Source organism: Schistocerca gregaria, chromosome 3 (assembly GCF_023897955.1).
Source record: "Schistocerca gregaria isolate iqSchGreg1 chromosome 3, iqSchGreg1.2, whole genome shotgun sequence".
In the NCBI taxonomy this organism is placed as follows: domain Eukaryota; kingdom Metazoa; phylum Arthropoda; class Insecta; order Orthoptera; family Acrididae; genus Schistocerca; species Schistocerca gregaria.
This window is the reverse complement of record NC_064922.1, coordinates 380027709-380046210: the sequence shown is the minus strand read 5'-3', so window position 1 is coordinate 380046210 and position 18502 is coordinate 380027709.

Below are 18502 nucleotides of genomic sequence, written 5' to 3'. Positions count from 1 at the left end.
ATGCGATAGCTAGGACCTCACATTATTATACCCGCATGTATAGAGAAGCTATAGAGATCTTCAAGCACGAAAATAATTTTAATAAAAAAGAAGAAGGATTAAAACTAGACAAGATATGGCGGTCGACTCTGTACCAACGAACTGACTATCGATTACCTATAATCGAGAGAGATGGCACTTGCCATATAGATAGTTTTAAAGTCAAAAGCACGTGATGAGTGATGGCGCCATCTAAGCGCTGTATATAAGCAGGACCTCCAGCGCCTAGCAGCCAGTCACCGACTCACCTCAGAAGATGTTGCTCGCAGTATGCAACGAAACGTCAGGAAGGAGAAGCAGTTTTATATATGGACCACGGCACTTCAGCCCGGAAGTTTTAATTAATGAAGACGCCGGCCGTGAAAGCTTACATGTTATGCAGGATAGTGTTCTGTGCAGAATAAGCTGTTGTGTCCCTTGAACATCTTCCCGTGACCTTCGTCCTGGCAGCCTCTCACAACTTCAGGAGATTTCGGTAGCACGTTCCTGCGACGGTTTGTCCCTTATGAGCATAGCCTGTGAGCACCACAGCATGGGAGTCCCAAAAAAACAATAAGATTAACCTTTCCCGATGGCGCTTGCATCTTCGCCTTTTCGGCGGTGAGGAACCCTCATGCTCCCATTGTTCCCTCGTCAGCTTTTCCTCGGAGTCATACTGATACACCCAGCACTTGTCCACGATGATTAGCATTCGTGCAGCACTCAAGTGTGGTGATTAGGCGGCTAAAGGAACGATAGCGATTGATCTCACATCACAGACTTCCATAGGTGGAAGGAGAAGGGGGGGGGGACGAGAGGGGCTCCTTGTCGCCCCCTCCCCTCCTCCGGAGTCTGGAGTACACAATTTGTATTCATTACAGGTGTCTCACACACCTCTAGAAATGCACAGCTCACACTAATAGGCAAGAAAGGAAATAGGAGTCATCCGCTAAATTACAGCCCAAATCACTAACGTCGATTTGCCGTAGGATTTTGTAACGTATACTGCGTTCGAACATTATTGATGACTTCGAAGATAACGGTCTAATGACACACAGCCAGCACGGGTTCGGAAAATAACCTTCTTGCGAAACACAGCTTGCTCTTTATGCGCACAAAGTGATGAGCGCTTTCGACATGGGATCTCAAACTGATTACATATTCCTAGATTTCCAATAGGCTTTTGACAGCGTTCCGCACGAGAGATCTCTAATTAAATTACATACCTATGGATTACCTCTTCAGTTGTGCGGTTGTATTTACATCTATCCGGTGATCTAAACGTCAATATAAATTTGAAAACTGAACAAATCAAGGAATAATGTAGATAGAGAGGTACAAACTGACACACATGCTTGGAATGACATGGGGTTTTATTAGAACCAAAAAAATACAAAAGTTCAAAAAATGTCCGACAGATGGCGCTTCATCTGATCAGAATAGCAATAATGAGCACAATAAAGTAAGACAAAGTAAAGATGATGTTCTTTACAGGAAATGCTCAATATCTCCATCATTCGTCAAAAATAGCTGCAGTCGAGGAATAATGTTGTGAACAGCACTGTAAAGGATGTCCAGAGTTATAGTGAAGCATTGGCGTCAGATGTTGTCTTTCAGCATCCCTAGAGATGTCGGTCGATCACGATACACTTGCGACGTCAGGTAACCCCAAAGCCAATAATCGCACGGACTGACGTCTGGGGACCTGGGAGGCCAAGCATTACGAAAGTGGCGGCTGAGCACATGATCATCACCAAACGACACATGCAAGAGAACTTTCACGCGTCTAGCAATATGGGGTGGAGCGCCATCCTGCATAAACATCGTACGTTCCAGCAGCTGTTTATCAGCCAGGCTGGGGATGATGCGATTCTGTAAGATATCGGCATACCTCTCACCCGTCACGGTAGCAGTTACAAAACCAGATCACGCATTTCCTCGAAGAAAAAAGGCCTGATAACGGTAAATGTGGTAAATCCAACCCAAATGTGGTAAATCCAACCCATACCGTGACTTTCTCTTCGTGCAATGGATTTTCCACGACAGTTCTAGGATTTTAGGTAGCCCAAATTTTGCTGTTGTGGTCGTTGACAGACCCTCGGAGCGTGAAATGAGCTTCGTCGGTCCACAACACGTTACACATCTTCCGCCATCTTTTGAAACGCCCACACCGCAAATGCCCTCCGCTTCACTAAATCGCCAGGTAACAGTTGGTGATACCGATGGATTTTGTATGGATAGCATCGGAGGGTACGCCTCAGTGCCAACCAAACAGTAGTGGTATGGAATGCCGGTGCGACGTCCGACTGCACGAGCGCTGACTTCCATGTGCATAGACGAACCCGCTACAGTCTTCATTTCTTCCTGAACTGTCTCAGCAGCATTACACCTTCTGCTCGGTCGCCCACTACGGGGTCTATCGTCTAAACAACCCGTGGCTTCGAACTTCAGAATCATTCTCGCCACAGCTGCATTTGTCAACGGACCTTTACCCGTTCGAATCCCCTTCCTATGGCGATAGGATCGTAACGCTGAACTAGCACATTCCCCATTCTGATAATACGGCTTCACTAAAAGCGTGTTTTCAGATAACGTCAACATGCTGCGACTGCTGGCGCATCTGATTCTCTCTCTCATTACAGCTCCTTTTATGCACGATTGTTATGCGCAGTCACTGACGTTTTGCTGTCCAGCGCCATCTGTCGGACATTTTGTGAACTTTGTTTTTTTTTTTTTGTTCTAATAAAACCCCATGTAATCCCAAGCATGTGTGCCAATTTTTACCTCTCAATCTACATTATTCCGTGATTTATTTATACTGACTTTTTGATCACCAGGAACATCTACATCTACATGGTTACTCTGCAGTTCACATTTAAGTGCCTGGCAGTGGGTTCATCGAAGCATTTTCAGACTACTTCTCTACCATTCCACTCTCGAATGGCGCGTGGGAAAAAAAAACACCTAAATCTTTCTGTTCGAGCTCTGATTTCTCTTATTTTATTGTGATGATCATTTCTCCCTACGTAGGTGGGTGTCAACAAAATATTTTCGCATTCGGAAGAGAAAGTTGGTGATTGAAATTTCGTAAACAGATCTCGCCGCAAAGGAAACAGCCTATGTTTCAGTGACTGCCACCCCAAGTCGCGTACCATATCATTGACATTCTCACCCCTATTGCGCGAAAACACGAAACGGGCTGCCCTTCTTTGTACTTTTTCGATGTCCTCCGTCAATCCTACCTGGGTAGGGTCTCATACCGCGCAGCAATATTCCAGCAGAGGACGGACCAGTGTAATGTATTGCTGTCTCTTTAGTGGGCTTGTCGCATCTTCTAAGTGTTCTACCATGAAAGCGCAGTCTTTGTTTCACTTTCCCCAAAATATTATCTATGTGGTCTTTCCAATTTAAATTGCTCGTAATTGTAATTCCTATTTAGTCAAATTTAGTCAGCCCTTAGATTTGTGCAAATTTATCGTACACTCAAAATTTATCTGATTTCTTTTAGCACCCATGTGGATGACCTCACACTTTTTTATGTTTAGTGCCAATTGCCACTTTTCGCACCATACAGAAATTCTCTCTAGATCATTTTGTAGCTGGGATTAACCGTCTGATGATTTTACTAGACGGTAAATTACAGCGTCATTTGCAAACAATTAAGGGAGCTGCTCAAATTATCACTTAGATCATTTATGTAAATTAGGAAAAGCACAGGGCCTATGACACTACCTCGCGGAAAACCAGATATCACTTCTGTTCACCTCGATGATTTACCGTCTATCACTACGAACAGTGACCTGTCTCAGAGGAAATCACGAATCCAATCATACAACTGAGACAATACTCCATATGCATGCAATTTGATTAATAGTCGTTTGTGAGGAACGGTATCAAAAGCGTTCTGGATATCTGTGATGTTGTTGTTGTTGTTGTGGTCTTCAGTCCTGAGACAGGTTTGATGCAGCTCTCCATGCTACTCTATCCTGTGCAAGCTTCTTCATCTCCCAGTACCTACTGCAACCTACATCCTTCTGAATTTGCTTAGTGTATTCATCTCTTGGTCTCACTCTACGATTTTTACCCTCCACGCTGCCCTCCAATACTAAATTGGTGATCCTTTGATGCATCAACACATGTCCTACCAACCGATCCCTTCTTCTAGTCAAGTTGTGGCACAAACTTCTCTTCTCCCCAATCCTATTTAATACTTCCTCATTAGTTATATGATCTACCCATATAATCTTCAGCATTCTTCTATTCTCTTCTTGTCCAAACTATTTATCGTCCATGTTTTACTTCCATACATGGCTACACTCCATACAAATACTTTCAGAAATGACTTCCTGACACTTAAATCTATACTCGATGTTAACAAATTTCTCTTCTTCAGAAACGCTTTCCTTGCCATTGCCAGTCTACATTTTATATCCTCTCTACTTCGACCAACATCAGTTATTTTGCTCCGCAAATAGCAAAACTCCTTTACTACTTATAGTGTCTCATTTCCTAACCTAATTCCCTCAGCATCACCAGACTTAATTAGACTACATTCCATTATCCTCGTTTTGCTTTTGTTGATGTTCACCTTATATCCTCCTTTCAAGACACTGTCCATTCCGTTCAAGTGCTATACCATGTCCTTTGCTGTCTCTGACAGAATTAAAATGTCATCGGCGAACCTCAAAGTTATTAATTCTTCTCCATGAATTTTAATACCTTCTCCGAATTTTTCTTTTGTTTCCTTTACTGCTTGCTCAATATACAGATTGAATAACATCGGGGAGAGACTACAACCCTGTCTCACTCCCTTCCCAACCACTGCTTCCCTTTCATGTCCCTCAACTCCTATAACTGCCATCTGGTTTCTGTACAAATTGTAAATAGCTTTACGGTCCCTGTATTTTACCCCTGCCACCTTCAGAATTTGAAAGAGCGTATTCCAGTCAACATCGTCAAAAGCTTTCTCCAAGTCTACAAATGCTAGAAACGTAGATTTGCCTTCTCTTAATCTAGCTTCTAAGATAAGTCGTAGGGTCAGTATTGCCTCACGTGTTCCAACATTTCTGCGGAATCCAAACTGATCTTCCCCGAGGTTGGCTTCTGCTAGTTTTTCCATTCGTCTGTAAAGAATCCGCGTTAGTATTTTGCAGCAGTGACTTATTAAACTGATTGTTCGGTAATTTTCACATTTGTCAACACCTGCTTTCTTTGGGATTGGAATTATTATATTCTTCTTGAAGTCTGAGGGGATTTCGCCTGTTTCATACATCTTGCTCATCAGATGGTAGAGTTTTGTCAGGACTGGCTCTCCCAAGGCTGTCAGTAGTTCTAATGGAATGTTGTCTACTCCCGGGGCCTTGTTTTGACTCAGGTCTTTCAGTGCTCTGTCAAACTCTTCACGCAGTATCGTATCTCCCATTTCATCTTCATCTACATCCTCTTCCATTTCCATAATATTGTCCTCAAGTACATCGCCCTTGTATAGACCCTCTATATACTCCTTCCACCTTTCTGCTTTCCCTTCTTTGCTTAGAACTGGGTTTCCATCTGAGCTTTTGATATTCATACAAGTGGTTCCCTTTTCTCCAAGGGTCTCTTTAATTTTCCTGTAGGCTGTATCTATCTTACCCCTAGTGAGATAAGCCTCTACATCCTTACATTTGTCTTCTAGCCATCCGTGCTTAGCCATTTTGCACTTCCTGTCGATCTCATTTTTGAGACGTTTGTATTCCTTTTTGCCTGCTTCATTTACTGCATTTTTATATTTTCTCCTTTCATCAATTAAATTCAGTATTTCTTCTGTCACCCAAGGATTTCTTCTAGCCCTCGTCTTTTTACTTATTTGATCCTCTGCTGCCTTCACTACTTCATCCCTCAAAGCTACCCATTCTTCTTCTACTGTATTTCTTTCCTCCATTCCTGTCAATTGTTCCCTTATGCTCTCCCTGAAACTCTGTACAACCTCTGATTTAGTCAGTTTATCCAGATCCCATCTCCTTAAATTCCCACCTTTTTGCAGTTTCTTCAATTTTAATCTACAGGTCATAACCAATAGATTGTGGTCAGAATCCACATCTGCCCATGGAAATGTCTTACAACTTAAAACCTGGTTCCTAAATCTCAGTCTTACCATTATATAATCTACCTGAAACCTGTCAGTATCTCCAGGCTTCTTCCATGTATGCAACCTTCTTTCATGATTCTTGAACCAAGTGTTAGCTATGATTAAGTTGTGGTCTGTGCAAAATTCTACCAGGCGCCTTCCTCTTTCATTTCTTACCCCCAATACATATTCACCTACTACGTTTCCTTCTCTCTCTTTTCCTGCTGACGAATGCCAGTCACCCATGACTATTAAATTTTCGTCTCCCTTCACAATCTGAATAATTTATTTTATTTCATCATATATTTCTTCAATTTTTTCGTCATCTGCAGAGCTAGTTGGCATATAAACTTGTACTACTGTAGTAGGCGTGGGAACCGTGTCTATCTTGGCCACAATAATGCGTTCACTATGCTGTTTGTAGTAGCTTACCCACATTCCTATTTTCCTATTCATTATTAAACCTACTCCTGCATTACACCTATTTGATTTTGTGTTTATGACCCTGTGGTCACCTGACCAGAAGTCTTGTTCCTCCTTCCACCGAACTTCACTAATTCCCACTATGTCTAACTTTAACCTATCCATTTCCCTTTTTAAATTTTCTAACCTACCTGCCCGATGAAGGGATCTGACATTCCACGCTCCGATCCGTAGAACGCCAGTTTTCTTTTTCCTGATAACGACATCCCCTTGAGTAGTCCCCACTCGGAGATCCGAATGGGGGACTATTTTACCTCCGGAATATTTTACCCAAGAGGACGCCATCATCATTTAACCATACAGTAAAGCTGCATGCCCTCGGGAAAAATTACGGCCATAGTTTCCCTTTTTTTCAGCCGTTCGCAGTACCAGCACAGCGAGGCCGTTTCGGTTAGTGTTACAAGGCCAGATCAGTCAATCATCCAGACTGTTGCCCTTGCAACTACTGAAATGGCTGCTGCCCCTCTTTAGGAACCACACGTTTGTCTGGCCTCTCAACAGATACCACTCCGTTGTGGTTGCACCTACGGTACGGCTATCTGTATCGCTGAGGCACGCAAGCCTCCCCACCAACGGCAAGGCCCATGGTTCATGGGGGGGGAGGGGGGGAGGGGGGGTAGGATATCTGTGATATCCTGTCAGAAAAATCACACTACGTAGTAATCGACGGATGATCGTCGAGCAAAACAGAAGTGCTACCGCCGCGCGGGGTAGCCACGCGGTCTTAGGCACCTTGCCACGGTTCCCCCTCGTCGGAGGTTCGAGTCCGACTCTGGCATGTGTATGTGTTGTCCTTAGCGTAAATTAGTTTAAGTTAGATTAAGCAGTGTGTAAGCCTAGGGACCGATGACTTCAACAGTTTGGTCCCATAGGAACTTACTACAAATATTTAGAAATGCTACCCGGCGTTTCCCAAAGAAGTGTTACAGGCCGTCTGCTGTTATTAACCTACATAAATGATTTACTACATAGCCTGAGCAGCCCTCTTATATTGTCTGCAGATGATGCTCTCATTTACCGTCTATTAAAAGTCATCAGAAAATAAAAACCAATTGCAAAATGTCTTAGACACGAAATCTGAAAAGTGCGAAAACTGGCAATTGTCTCTCAATACGAATAAGTGCGAGATCATACACACAAATACAAAAACAAATGCTTTAAATTCAGATTACCCGACAAATATCGTAGATTTAAAGGCCGTCAACTCGATTACATACTTGGGAATTACAATTCAAGATAGAACGATCACATAATATTGTGGGGAAGGTAAACAAAAGACTCCGTTTTATTGAAAGTACATTTAGAGGATGCAACATGTCTACTAAAGAGACTGCATACACTACGCTTGTTCGCCCTGTGCTAGAGTATCATTGTTCTTTAAGGGATCCTTACCAGATAGGACTGACGGAGGATGCGGAAAAAGTTGAAAGAAGGGCAGCTTGTTTTGTATTATAGCGAAACAGGGGAGAGAGTGTCACCGATTGGATGAGCGAGCTGCGTTGGAAATCATTAAAACTAAGGCGTTTCTCCTCTCATGGAATTTCAGTCATCAACTTTGCCCTCTGACTGTGAAAATATGTTATTGTCGCCAATCTACATACGGTGAAATGATCATCATAACAAAATAAGAGAAATCAGAGCTCATACAGAAGGAGTTAAGCGTTCATTTTTCCCATGATCTGTTAAGAGAGTGGAACGTTAGAGGAACAGTCCTAGGATAGTTCAAAAAACCCTCCGCCAGACACTTAAAGTGAGAATTTCAGAGTAGTGATATAGATGTAGTGGAAAACCATCTACTCTCTGGAATATAGTAAGTTTTTTATCTTAAATACCAACTGTATGTCGAGTCCAGGAACCGCTGAAAATCTCGTATTTCAAGAGGATAGAGCGCCTCCCTGCTGTCACCTGCTTGTAAGAACACTTCTTGACAGTGAGCTGCCTCATCGACGGCCCTAAGGAGCGTAAGGATTCTGCACTGCCCTGTTGGTCTCTTAACATCGGCTCCCACTAAGATGCGATTTTTTTTTTTTTGGAGGGGGGAGGGTGGAGCAGGGGAGCTTGTTAAAACTCTACGTATCTCCCCTTCCAGTTACTCTGGATGATATGCGACGCAGCATCGCAACAGTAGTGGATGCAGAACTCCACACATGCCTGTAAAAGTGAGGGACAAATATGCGTATCGTCTGGATATTTTCTGTGAGCCGGGCGGAAAGCACAATGAACATTCGTGAAACTTAAATGATAATTTGGATCCTAAATTTAATTCTTATAACTACTCCCATTGTTGTACCTGTGTGCATGTAAAAGTCATACCCTTGTAATATCGGATGGTTCTTTTCAAAACAAAAATTTTGTTGCCCTTTGCGTAAGTTAAAATTCGTCCCAAGTTTCTGTCTTCAGTCCTGTAGGAGATATGGTCTTACAAAATAAGATGAAACTCTTTAGAACATGCTGTACTTTAAAGAAGTAAACGTATGGAAATCAGCAGCTCTGCAAGCCAATATTGGTACTTCTAGCCTCGGTTCAGAAGCGAAGATCAAAGAACTGTTCTTCATCAGTGGCAGTGTGTCTGCTTTTATATGTAAGACGAAAAGTATCATTGCCATTGAAGTGAAAAATAAAATTTTAAATCTGTCCCTAAAGCCGTCTTGTGCAATTCACTGTGAGAGGGTATCGTATTTTTTGTTTTACCACATATAAAAATTTCTTCTATTTTCAGTCACGAACTGAGCATCGGAACAATGTCTCTTTACAAGGTGTTTGCCTTTTCACGATAATCTTCGTGATCGATACGTAGAGAGGCTGACAAACATTCCTAGTTCCTATAGTTTAGGTTTTCCAAGCAGGTTGTCGCGAAATCTGCGGCATCTTTGAAGTGTCTGCCACTTGAGACTTGTCATCGTATTTGTTGTAACTGTCGCAACTCAAACTGTTTAGGAATAAATGAGGAGAAACTGCCACAAAGAGGTGTGAGAAAGCTTTTCACACAAAGTAAACGGTGAACTAGTGTTTACATGTGAACGTAAACTAATACTCATTAAAACGGAATGATAAGTGAAAAGAATACTCCTTTTATCTTGTTCATGACTTCTCTAAAATCAGGAATGTTTCAGCACCTGATGACTACGTATTTATTGGAATCAAAAACTCCTGCTGTCAGTTGTGTCGAAGGATTATTCACACAACTGGTGTCGACTCAAATGCGAACCATTCTCGAATACGACAAATGTTATTCAATGAGGAAGATTCCATTATGGTTCATCCCTTAAATCATCGCACGAATGTCAAAACGACAGCTATCGAAATAAGTGGCCACGGGATAGAAAATCAACTGAAAACTCTCAACAGAATAAAGGCCACTAGACCTGACTGGATGCCAACACATACAACGTACAAAAGAACTCGCTCCTCTTATAACAGCAGTGTACTGCCGATCACTGGAGGAGCGAAGCGTTACTAATTTTGGGAATACATTTTATGTTTACCTTTCCGTAGAACGAAAATCTCCTCTCTAGAAAGGTACCTGGATTTCGAAAACAACGATCGTATGAAATCCACCTCGCTTTGTTCGTCCACAAGACACAGCAAGCAGTGGATACTGGCGCCCATCTACATCTACATAACTACTCTGAAATTCACATTTAAGTGTCTCGCAGAGGGTTCTTCGAACCACCTTAGGACTACTTCTCTACCGTTCCACTCTCTAACAAATCATGGGAAAAATGTACACTTATTTTTTTCTGTTCGAACTTTGATTTCTCTTATTTTGTTATGGTGATCATTTCTTCCTACGTAGGTGGTGTAAAGAAATATTTTAACATTCAGAGGACAAAGTTGGTGACTGAAATTTCGCGGAAAGATCTCGCTTTGTTTTAATGATTACCATCCCAAATCACTTATCACATCCGTGACACTTTTTCCCCTATTTCGCGACAGTACAAACCGAGCTGCCCTTCCTTGAACTTTTTAAATACCCTCCTTCAGTTCTCTCTGCTAAGAATTACATACAGCACAACAATACTCTAGCAGAGGAAGAACATGCGTAGTGCAGGCAATCTCTTTTAGTAGACTTGTTGCGTCTTCTAAGTATTTTGCCAATAAAAAGCAGTCTTTAGTTTGCCTTCCCCACAACATTATCCATGGGATCTTTTCAACAAGTTGTTAGTAACTGTGATTCCTAGGCATTTAGTCGTCTTGAAAGTCTTTTAATTTGTGCGATTTATCGTGTAATCGAAATTTAACGCGTTTCGTTTGTACTCCTGCGAACGACCTCACTCTTTTCCGTATTGACAGAAAATAGCCACTTTTCGCGGCATTCAGATATCGTGTCTGAGTCATTTTGCAATTGATTTTTGTTTTCTGATGACGTTACTTGAGGGTAAATGCCATCTGCGAGAAATACACTCCTGGAAATGGAAAAAAGAACACATTGACACCGGTGTGTCAGAACCACCATACTTGCTCCGGACACTGCGAGAGGGCTGTACAAGCAATGATCACACGAACGGCACAGCGGACACACCAGGAACCGCGGTGTTGGCCGGCGAATGGCGCTAGCTGCGCAGCATTTGTGCACCGCCGCCGTCAGTGTCAGCCAGTTTGCCGTGGCATACGGAGCTCCATCGCAGTCTTTAACCCTGGTAGCATGCCGCGACAGCTTGGACGTGAACCGTATGTGCAGTTGACGGACTTTGAGCGAGGGCGTATAGTGGGCATGCGGGAGGCCGGGTGGACGTACCGCCGAATTGCTCAACACGTGGGGCGTGAGGTCTCCACAGTACATCGATGTTGTCGCCAGTGGTCGGCGGAAGGTGCACGTGCCCGTGGACCTGCGACCGGACCGCAGCGACGCACGGATGCACGCCAAGACCGTAGGATCCTACGCAGTGCCGTAGGGGACCGCACCGCCACTTCCCAGCAAATTAGGGACCCTGTTGCTCCTGGGGTATCGGCGAGGACCATTCGCAACCGTCTCCATGAAGCTGGGCTACGGTCCCGCACACCGTTAGGCCGTCTTCCTCTCACGCCCCAACATCGAGCAGCCCGCCTCCAGTGGTGTCGCGACAGACGTGAATGGAGGGACGAATGGAGACGTGTCGTCTTCAGCGATGAGAGTCGCTTCTGCCTTGGTGCCAATGATGGTCGTATGCGTGTTTGGCGCCGTGCAGGTGAGCGCCACAATCAGGACTGCATACGACCGAGGCACACAGGGCCAACACCCGGCATCATGGTGTGGGGAGCGATCTCCTACACTGGCCGTACACCTCTAGTGATCGTCGAGGGGACACTGAATAGTGCACGGTAAATCCAAACCGTCATCGAACCCATCGTTCTACCATTCCTAGACCGGCAAGGGAACTTGCTGTTCCAACAGGACAATGCACGTCCGCATGTATCCCGTGCCACCCAACGTGCTCTAGAAGGTGTAAGTCAACTACCCTGGCCAGCAAGATCTCCGGATCTGTCCCACATTGAGCATGTTTGGGACTGGATGAAGCGTCGTCTCACGCGGTCTGCACGTCCAGCACGAACGCTGGTCCAACTGAGGCGCCAGGTGGAAATGGCATGGCAAGCCGTTCCACAGGACTACATCCAGCATCTCTACGATCGTCTCCATGGGAAAATAGCAGCCTGCATTGCTGCGAAAGGTGGATATACACTGTACTAGTGCCGACATTGTGCATGCTCTGTTGCCTGTGTCTATGTGCCTGTGGTTCTGTCAGTGTGATCATGTGATGTATCTGACCCCAGGAATGTGTCAATAAAGTTTCCCCTTCCTGGGACAATGAATTCACGGTGTTCTTATTTCAATTTCCAGGAGTGTATAAGAGAGCTGCTCCGATTATCTAGTAAATCCTTCATGTAGACTAGGGACAGAAAAGGGGCTATAATACTTCTTGGGGGAACGCTAGGTATCACTTCTGTATAACTCGACGATTTTCCATCAATTAATACGTACTGTAACCTTTCTGAGAGGAAGTCTCGAATCCACTCGCACATCTGAAACGATACTGCACAGGTAATGTAATTTGATTACCAAGCTCTTGTAAGGAACTTTATCAAAAGACCAGAGGTTGAAAATACCGCTAGAGTTGTAAGGTAATTTTATGTAACTCACGCCTGGTTTTGGGCTCTTATACGCCCATCTTCAAGTGTCGTAACTGGACGTGTACAAAACGCGGTGTGCTACCAACGAGCGCAGAGCATACTCTGGTCACAGCACGGACACAGCACCAAGTTACGACACCTGAAGATGGGCAATAAGAGCACGAAACCGGTCGTTTGTTAAACAAAATAACCTTACAACTGTACCGGTATTTTGAACCTCTTGTACAATGCTCAGTTGCTGATGTTCCTCCGACAGGATTGTTTGTCAAACGACTTGTGGAAATCTAGTAATATTCATCAATTTGCGATCCCCTGTCGATAGCACTCATTACTTTGTGTGAATAGAGATCTAGTTGTGTTTCACAAGAAGGATGTTTTCTGAAACCTTGCTGTCAATTGACTGTTACCCTCATGGTAATTCATAATGTTCAAACACAGTATATGTTCCAAACTCCAACTGCAAAACGACATTAATGATACGAGTCTGTAATTCAGCGGATTACTCCTATATCCTTTCTTGAGTATTGATGTGGCCTGTGCAAGTTTCCAGTCTTTTGGTACGGATCTTTCTTCAAGCAAACTGTTGTTCCAATGGCTCTGAGCAGTATGGGACATAACATCTGAGATCACCAGTTCCCTAGACTTAGAACTACATAAACCTAAGTAACCTAAGGACATCACACACATCCATGCCCGAGGCAGGATTCGAACCTGCGACCGTAGCAGCAGCGCGGTTCCAGACTGAAAAACCTAGAACCGCTCGGCCACAGCGGCCGGCCGAACGGTTGTACATGATTGCTAGTATGGGGCTATTGTATCAGCGTGCTCTGATAGGAACTTCATTGGTATGCTATCTAGACGAAGGGCTTGCCTTTATTAAGGCTAGATTCTCATTTAAATGAGCAAAAAAGTAGGCAAAGTTTGGAAATTTTTTGAGACTATAAAAAGACATATAAAGGATCTGTTTGGGGATTATGATTGACCATACCATGAACTTTATTTTAGATTTTCAATACAGAAACAAAAAACAAAATTCTTCCGTAATTATGATTTGATCAGTGGCCTGTGAGTTTGAACTAGCCAGGCTGCGTGCAGTGTATCCCCTCAAAAGTTATCTGAAATAAAAAATGGATAACTTCAGTCGATAATATATCACATTTAAAGGAGCTTATACCCAGCCACAATGAAATAACCTGAAATTTAACGATATGGTGCTAACTCGAACTTTGAGTTCAATTTTTGGGGGTTTATTTCACTCCTTATAGCTTTACAAAAAATAGTTGATGTCAGCCTGTTTCATATATTATAGATATAAACTAACAATAAAAGTGTTTACGTTTCGGGGTCAAAGGTAGAAGTTAGTAGGTTGAACTGTTATTATTTTATGCTGCACGCAGTTTTGAAAAACCTTATCTCGAAGAAAACTGTTTAAAGTTTAGGAAAACATTTAGATGCATTGTTAGTTAAATGTGCATAAACTACGTGTTGTTATATATTTTTGATGTCGCTGAACACGAATCTGACGTTAGATTTTCAAAATTCAAAATGGCTAATCCAATATGGTAGACCAAAAATTACATTTTGACCAATTCTGAGCAAAATTTGACCGAAAAAAGTATTTTCTTAACTTACTTACTTCCAGGACGGTATATCAGCTCTTCCTCTAAATCGAATTGTGCCTGGAGGGCAATTCCCTCGTTCTTGTTTGCGAGAAAAGATGATCCGGGTGAGCTGGATATGCTGCGTTCTGCTGCCTCCACACGTAGTTCGTCAGCTTTTTCGGCGAATATGTTTGCATGCATATTGCAATATAAATCATTTTGTGAACGTGCACCAGTTCTCTACGTGAGCCAGGCGTCTCCGGCTGAGAGTGTCCCATGGGGGCCGTGACACTGCTTTGAATAAAGGGCCGTAGAAACGTTTGTTACGCACAGATTAGAAAACCTTTTCGTACCAACATTCTAAACACATACACCTATCAAAAAATGCAATTACAAAAAAATTGAATTATCGACCATTTTAAAATGAGAACTTGGCCTTAAGTGCTTTAAGCTGCTTTGCAACGCCGAGTATATCTGCTTCTAATTTGCTCATGTTGCGAGTTGGTCTTGATGCTGTGTACCTTTACTTTCGGGAGGCGTTCGATACAGTTCGGCACTGCCGTTTTATGAACAGAATACTGGCGTTCGGAATGTCGCCTTAGCTGTGTGAGTGGACTGAAGAGCTCGTAGCAAACAGAACACAGTATGTCATTCTCAACGGAGAGAAATCTTCAGCCGTAAAAGTAACTTCGGGCTTACCCCAAGGGAGTGTTACAGGGTCATTACTTTTCACGATACATATAAATGACCTAGTGGATAACAACGAACGCACTAAGAGGCTGCTCATAGATGATGCTGTTACATGCAGAGAAATCTCAAGGCTAGAAAACTGTAGCGAAATGCAAGTGGGCGTACAGAGGGTCGGGACTTAGTGAGGGAACTTGTAGTTGACCCCCCAATAAACACATGTAACATGTCTCGCAAAACAGACGGAAAGACTCGTTATCACGTCATTCTAGTGCAGAACAATCGCGGAAGGCAGTCATATCCAGAAAACATCTGAAAGTATGCGTACCGATCGATTTAATGTGGAACGAACTCGTAAAAGTAATCGTAGGAAAAGCAGATGCCAGAATGAGATTCATTGGAAGAATTCTTAGTAAATGAAGTCCACCCACGCAGAAGATATCTCACAAAACTCTGGTTCGAGCGATTCTTCGCTGCTTCTCCTCCGTCTTGGACCCTTACCACATAGGACTGATATAAGAAATGGAGAAGATCCAAAGATAAGCAGCGAGTTTTGTCACATTTTCGTTTAGTGAGTGAAAAGCGTTACGTTAGTAGTAGACGCTAGAAGAGAAGCGTTGTGCATCACCCTGTTATATATTATTAAAACCAACGAATGCGTATGTTTGATAAATAGTTATCTGGTATATTGCTTCCTCTTTTGTATATCCCGCTAAAAAACAACGAATGAAAAATTAGAAAGATTCGAGTTTACCAACAATCGTTCTTCCCCCCGCACCATTTGCGACTGAAAAGGGAAAGGGGGGGGGGCGGTGTTGCACTAAGTATCCTCCACACATGTATCCGTGGACAGTAAACTCATATAATAACGTTTCCTATTTGTTTACTGCTTGTTGGCTATTGTAGTCCATTTAGTGACGGAATGTCTTTTCCAGAAACAATATTGCAGCTCATAGACGTGTCTAGCAATACAGTAGCGAAAATGATGTGCTGCGATGAAATTGACCTTATAAGCACGTTGTCGTGCGTAAATGACTCTGGAAATAGGATTTAGTGGGCGTCATTATAAAGTTTTGGGCCCCATGAGATTGGCAACTTAGTCGGAACGAAGTACTTCCACACACTCCTGCGTAGCACGGTATTTATATTTCAGAAAAAAAGAGATGGGAAATGGGAGCAAATGTCATAGTGTATTCATACGAGGTAATTACGTCACACCAAAAGGAACATCTAAATTATCAAAGCAATAAATTCACACAGTGTGCGGCGTCAACATATACCTCTATACCTGTGAACCACTATGAAGTGCATTGCTGGGAATACTTCTTTATTGTACCGTGTGTATAAGTCTCTTCACGCCGCATTCGCAAATGAAGCGTAGGAGAATTAGTTCTTCATCTTCATCTGTACGAGCAGTTATTACTCTCGCTTTACAGCGACGGTCGCTAAGCAAGCTATTCGAAAAGAACTGAAGAACCTTCGTAAAATGTAGTGGTCCAGTATTACTTCTTCATCTGTAGATGACTCGCTGACCAGAACAACGGACTGTGTTATGCATGTCACGACAAGAAGTTTATAATCCAGTTCATATCTGTGTAGATACCAGACGAAACCCTTTTATTTAATAAATGTTCGTCTGGTACTACACGGAAAAAAATGCATGGAAAAACTGAAACCTTCCTACTTACCAGTAACCTGGAGATATCGTGCTAACAACGAATATTTTTTTTAAATTCTTTATTCACAAGTCTTTATAATTATACATATGCAACCCACCACCTTACATGATTAGTCGGTCGTTAAATGTTACATATCATTGTAAATGCAGCTAATTTACAGTTTTTACAAGTGAACTACAGCCTGTACAGTATTACAATGGGCAACTTTATTACTACTAATACTCTAATTTGTAATGGCTACTTATATCTAATCCCTACTGCCTGCAGCATCACAGGTGTGACAGCAACAAATAAGCCTACTATGCAGCCTTGCTCACCGAGCTAACCCTGATGAGCGTGCCCGTGACACTAGGCAGGCCGATGATGTCTATCGCTGCAGGTTCCTATTTTAATTTCCTGTTTCGGTGGTTCATGGTGTGGGTTCCTGTAGTCATGTTCCAGTTCATGAACGACGGGCAACGTATGAGTGGCCAAGTAAGGGGTCCCGACAGTCGGGATACCAGTTACTTTGGAATAAGGCTGGGCATCTCGGACATATTCTGAGCCGTGGTCACCTTTGTGCTCATACGGCAAAGACTACCAAATCCACCGGTTAGTCCCTCAACCGTTAGGGGTAAAACTCAATGGGACTCGGGGCAAGTAAGGCTAGCAACCTGCTTCCACGATACTTTAAATATGATGCTGGCAACAATCAGAGCAAAATTCCTCGGACCTTTGGAGGTGACGGAGTCCCACCTCTAACTGACAAACCAGGGACACCTAAGATACGACTTGGCAAACAAATGGTAATGAGATGGGGCGCTATTAATATCAATGGGGGCTACTCTGGGAAGAAGGTAGGGCTAGCAGGGGCTGCAAGTAAGATGGGGCTGGACGTTTTAGCTGTTAGTGACATTCGGGTAAGGGGTGAGAAAGAAGAGGAAGTGGGAGAATACAAGGTCTACCTGTCAGGAGTCAAAGTAGGAATAGCACAATGGGGTGTAGGGCTTTACATCAGGAAAGAAATGGAACCCAGCGTAGTTGCAGTAAGGTATGCAAACGAACAACTGATGTGGATAGATTTGACAGTGTCTAGCAAGAAAATTAGGATTGTGTCAGTATATTCGCTTTGTGAAGGGGCAGATCAAGATAAGGTGGATAGTTTTTATGAGCCACTCAGTGATGTAGTTGTTAGAGTAAAGGACAAGGACAGTGTTCTGCTCATGGGTGATTTTAATGCCAGGATTGGAAGTCGAACAGAAGGGTATGAAAAGGTTATGGGTAAATTTGGAGAGGATATGGAGGTCAATAGGAACGGGAAACAACTCTTGGATTTCTGTGCCAGTATGGGCTTAGTAATCACAAACTCCTTTTTTAAACATAAGAACATTCACCGGTATACTTGGGAAGGCAGGGGAACCAGATCTGTCATTGACTATATAATAACAGATCAGGAATTCAGGAAGGCTGTTAGGGATACACGAGTATTCAGGGGATTCTTTGATGACACTGATCATTATTTAATCTTCAGTGAAATTGAGATTGTGAGGCCGAAAGTGCAGGAGGTCAGATCCATATGTAGGAGGATAAGAGTGGAGAAACTTCAGGATAAGGAAATCAGGCACAAGTACATAACAGCGATCTCAGAAAGGTACCAGTTAATTGAATGTAGTCAATTACAATCATTGGAAAAGGAATGGACAAGGTACACGGACACAGTACTAGAAATGGCTAAAGAATGTCTTGTAAAAGGAAAAAGAAGGCGTATCAAAAATGGCTACATACTAGAACTCAGGTAGACAGAGAAAGTTATGTTGAAGAAAGAAACAAAGCCAAACAGA